The sequence below is a fragment of the Python bivittatus genome, unplaced genomic scaffold, assembly GCF_059951505.1.
Source record: "Python bivittatus isolate LINGU-HERP-01145 unplaced genomic scaffold, Pbiv_v1 ctg000080_np1212, whole genome shotgun sequence".
NCBI lineage: Eukaryota > Metazoa > Chordata > Lepidosauria > Squamata > Pythonidae > Python > Python bivittatus.
Window position 1 is genome coordinate 41,508,634 of NW_028277035.1, and position 6,000 is coordinate 41,514,633.

Here is a 6,000-nt window from a genome sequence, read left to right on the forward strand (position 1 = left end):
AGCTCATTCAGGGAAACGAAATAGTCAGGGCTACCATGTCTAGGCTACAAAAGTCTCGATAAGCACTAGATGACAACAGACAGAGTCATCCTGATCACTGCAAACACAGAAAGCATTTTAAATAATAGCAGAACCAAATAGTTCTAGGCCATCTTAATGCCTAATCCAAATAATTTTCTAGTCTTTGCTCATTTAGTGACAATGATCAGTAATTTGCTAGTCTTTGTTTAAAATACTCCTTTGAACAGATGCCCCTACCATACCACCCAATGCTGGTTTATAAAGAGTAATTTAAGTAAAGCAGTTAACAGTAACAAAGGCCTTTCAAAACAGCAGCTAAGACACCAGATTGCAACTGATTTTTATAAGATCTTTTGCAGAATGCCAGTATGTACCATAATATAATATAATTCATATATACCATATCACATACACTCACAGTGTTTTATGCTTTTTAAACCACAGGGAATAATCCTGAGATATGTGACTATTAATGCATCGGCATATTTATAAAGAAGACAGTTTTAATGAAATTCTCTCATAAAAGTCAATTGTCCTTGGAAAAACTATCATCATGTTCATAAATACCAGATATAACATTGCAGTACGTTTTCCCACAGTATTCTTTACATTTCAATCATTATTTATACAAACAAGGCACGCGTGTTTAGAATCAGGGCTACCAGCTGCTATCATCTCAGCCCAGTCCCAAATCAGCTGCCTTGGGATTCTAATAGTCTTGCCTGGATCAGCATCTTTTCAAGTAGCTGGTTCCAATCTCTGTTCTTGTGAGAACAGAGAGATCTTTCAAGATCCAGCTGTTCCTTGGCATTTGCACCATTTTTCATTTTTTAAAAAATGTCAATACTTTTTATAATTTTGCAGGTCAGTGGGCACCATCTAGTGGCATCATGGACTGTGTATTGCCAACTCTCGGTATGCAGGTATTCTTCAGCTGAGACCTTGAGACATTATTAGAGGATCTGCTGCAGGAAAGCTTAACTGAAGTTAAACTAAAGTTATTATTATAGACTTGTTTAGGGTCGGTGTCACATTGATCACTATTGTCTGGTTTTTGTCTTTGTTATCTTAGAGATATCCTTTTATTATTTTAGTAATCCAGATCTTCTTTGGGTTACTATAGCGAATATAGCTCTGGGGCAACTTTTAAATTCTATGGGTATAATTTACTTATTGCACAAATAGGATCCCTTTGAAGGCAGCCTTGCCTTTGAGAATTTGCTAGATCTAGCTGTGAGTTTGAATTTGAAGGACTATACTTACTTTCCAAACCAAGAAGAAAAGTTTCTATATAATTCACAATACATGTGAAGGCTAGAAACCAGGCTAGAAAGCAGGAGACTGGGAGTTCTTGTCCCATCTTAGGCATGAAAGCTATCTGGGTGACTTTGGGCCTGTCACACTCTCTCAGCCCAACTCACCTCACAGGGCTGTTGTGCTGGGGAAAATAGGAGGAGGAAGGAGTATTAGGTAAGTTCGCCACTCTAAGTTATTTATACAAATAATAAAGGCAGGATAACAATCTAAAAAAATAATTCCTTCATACATCTTCTCAATCATATACAATCCTTTCTTCTGATTTGGCAGTACCTTGCTTCCTAAATATGGCAATGGTTTTGCTGTTTTTGCAATCTAAAATGTGTAGGTTAACTACGTATACGCAGATCAAATTATTTTTGTCCTAGATACAGTCGGCATTTTTCAAAATTAAAGAAATTGAAGACTGCTAACACAGTAGTATAATTCACTCCCCTGCTGAAAGAATCCCCATTAAGAACACAGAATATGAATATATATATATATATATATTTATATATATATATATAATTATTAGTTCCAAATATGACAATCCATCATCTGTAATGATGCAGCAGTATATTCACAATAGCCAAAATATTTCCACCATCTTGGAGATATATTAAGATTAGCATAAAGTAGAAAACAGCATTACAGGGCACTCTTCTGTCTACTCTGAAGTGAGGCCCACTGAGTTCAGTGGGGCTTACTAAGTAATTGGGTAAACATTCCAACTTAAATATTAGATGGGCAAGGAAGGTCATAATTAATGGTGTATGAATGCTCAGACATAATCAGAACAACAGTAACAAAGCCCCGTCAAATGCCTCATATATTTTCAGGAACTCTGACAAACAATTGATTCGTAAAAAAGCAAAAACTGACCACTAATAATTGACAGCCTGATGGAAAGGGATAAATTCCTTGAGTAAATTGTTCATTGCAGATCGTTTGGCTCAGCTGCAGCCTGGCTCCTTATATTGTTTTTAGCATTTTTCACTGTGCACCAATTACATTACCCCAGCAGAGAGCATTAGCTTGTGGAAAAATGAAGTTCATGGCTTAGCAACAGATCCATCTCCACAATATTTAAACAATAAATAAAGTGCACCTGCTACAATGGTTTGAACTGAAAAAGCAGTCAGAGAAATGCTCACCTAGCAGTACAAAATATGCAGGGTATTCCTTATTGCATGAAACTGGAATGCTGAATTAGCCAAACTATTAAACATTGCACTAATGGATTACACAATGGCAGAATGTCATATATGCAAGCTATATGGAAATGTAACATTTAGTCCCATTTGTAGTTGCAGAGCATATGGGATCCTTGCCTATCTCATGTATTTATATCCACCTACAGCATTTTAGTAACTTTTAATTAAGTGTGGTCAGTTAATATTCTCCTAATAAAACTTCCTATATAGGCCTACGCTATAGATAAAGCCACCCTAAAATTACCTTCACATAGTCTGAATTTCAAATGGTGTGTGCTTTTGAACTGGGAGAATGAAAACAGGAGAATTATCTGAGCTGGTTTGGACAGTACTAGGAAGTTGAGATTGTATGTTGTTTTAATTTCTCAGCAAATGGTCAAGGGACAAAATGTGCCACTTTGCTCTGTGTAGTCTGGCTTAAAAAATACTGTTTCCAACAGGATGGAGAGTTTGGAGAAGTGGCATTTTCAAGCGATTAACCCTTCCTTCCTTCCTTCCTTCCTTCCTTCCTTCCTTCCTTCCTTCCTTCCTTCCTTCCTTCCTTCCTTCCTTCCTTCCTTCCTTCTGAATACCTCTGATCTGAAAGAAAAAAAGATCTGACATTTATCGTTTGTTTTCAGTTGAGCAAAGGATCAACTCAGCCTGAGGAGCAAAAAAATTACAAAGTTTGAGGGCTTTCTATTGTATGTTTAGAGGAGAAATTTTGGAAATGTTCCCTGATTGCTAGACTAAGGGGTCCAAGAGAATTATCAAGCTGAAGTTCTGCATAAATTTTACATGCCTTTGAAGGTGTAAACCTAAAACAGTGCGGATATCAGCACAAAAGGAAGTGAGTAGTTGGTTCATCCTTGATTTGGGATTCAGCTGGAGGGTGAGAGAAAGTGCAGATTCTTCTTGAACTGTGAACCCAGCACTTGATTATAACTTCTAAGAGGGTGGTTAACTTTAACTTGGAGGTTGTATATATCAGGACCACTGCTGTACAATGTTTCCCAAGTTGAAAACAATACTTGTCATCGTAAAATGGAATTCAGGTATGTCTACTTCTGTTATGTACATTTTTATATGTCCTTTGGATATCATTGCTTTAGTGGTTGATGTTATGTTATACATTTTGTAAGAAAAATGTGCTGCCAGTAGAAATGTCCTTGGTGAGAAGAAAAAAGTTCCGTTGCTGACTGGAGCCAATTGTGCAACCTCAGCAATTTCAATTAGGCCAATTAATCACTTAGTTACTGACACTGTTATCCTTAAGCCTTCACATGTGCTTTTTGTACAGGCTGCAGCTAAACAGAAGTACTGAGGACAATTCTACAAGTACATTTATCAATTTGTTCTCAATGCAAACTTGTAGAACTTGGGGATTGCACAGATATGTAAGTAGATTTCACATGAACATCAGAAAATGTGACCCTGTTAAACTGGATCTAATCACATAATGCTGTTAGTTTAGTTGCAACACTATATTCTGGTATTACTCCTATCTGATTCAATAATTCTCCTGTTGCAATGTAGATGGCAGAAGCTCAGCTGTTGTGGGCATGGAGCAGAGTAAGATACCTTCATGGGAAAGGTTTGCTAAACTCGAAACCAGTGTAAAAATAGAAAGTAATACAGACATGAATAGTAGGGCTATGCATCACTTGGATTCAGTCTCCAAAGAGCGCTCCAGGGCAAACAGGAGCATTATCATAGCACTTGTAATCTGTAACACCTTAAAACTCTCATAACTTCTGAACTTTGGAAATCAAATCTGAAGGCTGTACAATAAATAAGTGCACTGAAACTTAGCTTTTAGGCTCAGATGGTTACATCAAGTCAGAACCAGAAGAGACATGATATTTTGAGTTGGAACTGAGCTGGTGTCTTGCTTTGGTCTTGTTTCCGAAGCTTTATCAACTAGAATGGAAAAGCCACAGGTAACTGCAAGAACTGGATAATGCTTTTGAGAAATAATACAACTAAGACAAAACTAACATCCTACATCCATTGCATCCATGATTTGATCCATAACTATATAATAAGAATATCATTTGTTGTAAGTAGCATTGGGTTTCTCATTAAAATAGTGTCTGTTGAGTAAATATTTTTTAAAAGATCTAAATGGAAAATATTAGAAGTATATGTATAAAGGAGAAGTGGATCACATATAAGCTTTTCCTTTTAATATGATTATTTCCTTTTATTTATTTAAAGCATCTTTCAGAATGTTCAGTAAGGATTGCTAATAGTTGCTTTGTTGTTGGAGAGTTTTTTAGATTCTTGCTCACTTTTCAAAAACCAGCAATGACGTGAAAGTCTTCTTGCAGAGCAGAAAGACTTTTCATATATAATGGATCCAGAGCATAAAGTTTCCAGTTTGATTAAGCAGGATCAAATTAAAACAGGAAACAATACACTGCTAGCTAGTCATGTCCAGAGTTGTACAGAAGAAGCAAAAGGTAGTTCCAAGCCATGTCTCTCTGGAAATCCACTAGCTGTGAACCCTTATTAGCTATTATCCCAGCTCCCACTTTACAGCCACAGATGTTACTAATCTTTTAAAATAAAATTCACAACTGATACTTGGACTCTCATGCTTGACATTGCCCTCTCAAAGATTTCAACATATGAGGTCATGTGTTTCAGATCCAAAACTGTAATTTTTTCTTTTTTCTTTTGTATTCATCTGCAATAGTTATTTCAGCATCTTCTGGCAAAGACATTTCCCCAAACTCTGGACAATGCAAGTCATCCAGGAAGTGTTATCCTGGAAAAACTGACTCCTGTGTGCTCAGTCTTACCAAGTGCCTGTTTCATACATTAAATGAGTTTAATCATATAAGCTTTATATTATGCAGCTTGGCAACAGGAATATAGAAGAACTATGTATTATCCTGTTCAATACACTTACAAATTAGACAGCTTCCAATGTATTTAGTCATGGCAATTCAGACAAGAATGCTGATCTTTTAAAAGGGAATTATTAGCAAAAAGAAATGATGTCATGTGAAGGAGCCAGTGCATTAAAATGACAAAGGAAAACATAATCTAACATGATTCATGCCGTCAACAAAGTGTCCAGACTGGCATCCCATTGTGAAATGGAACCAGTGAAACTTACCTCCAAGTCACTGTGATCCTTCTTATGATGGAACTGCAGGGAACTACAATATTGATATATTTGTTTTAAAAAATCAGATCATGTGTGTGCTGAAAAAAAATAAGGCAAATACCAACAATGATAAAAACAGCAGCAGCTAAACCAGTGATAATATTAAGAGAATTACAAAGTGTATTAAACGTAGCTAAATATAACAAGATAAAAAGGTAGTCATTTGACAAACAAGTATCCTCTTCTGAAAAAACCCAGCTCAGGATCTTGTGATCAGTCACTTGCTCAAACCCTTGAATACATTACAAGTGAGCACTTAAATAATTCATTGCTATAAACTTGTATAGATTATAGAATGTATGAAAGATATGG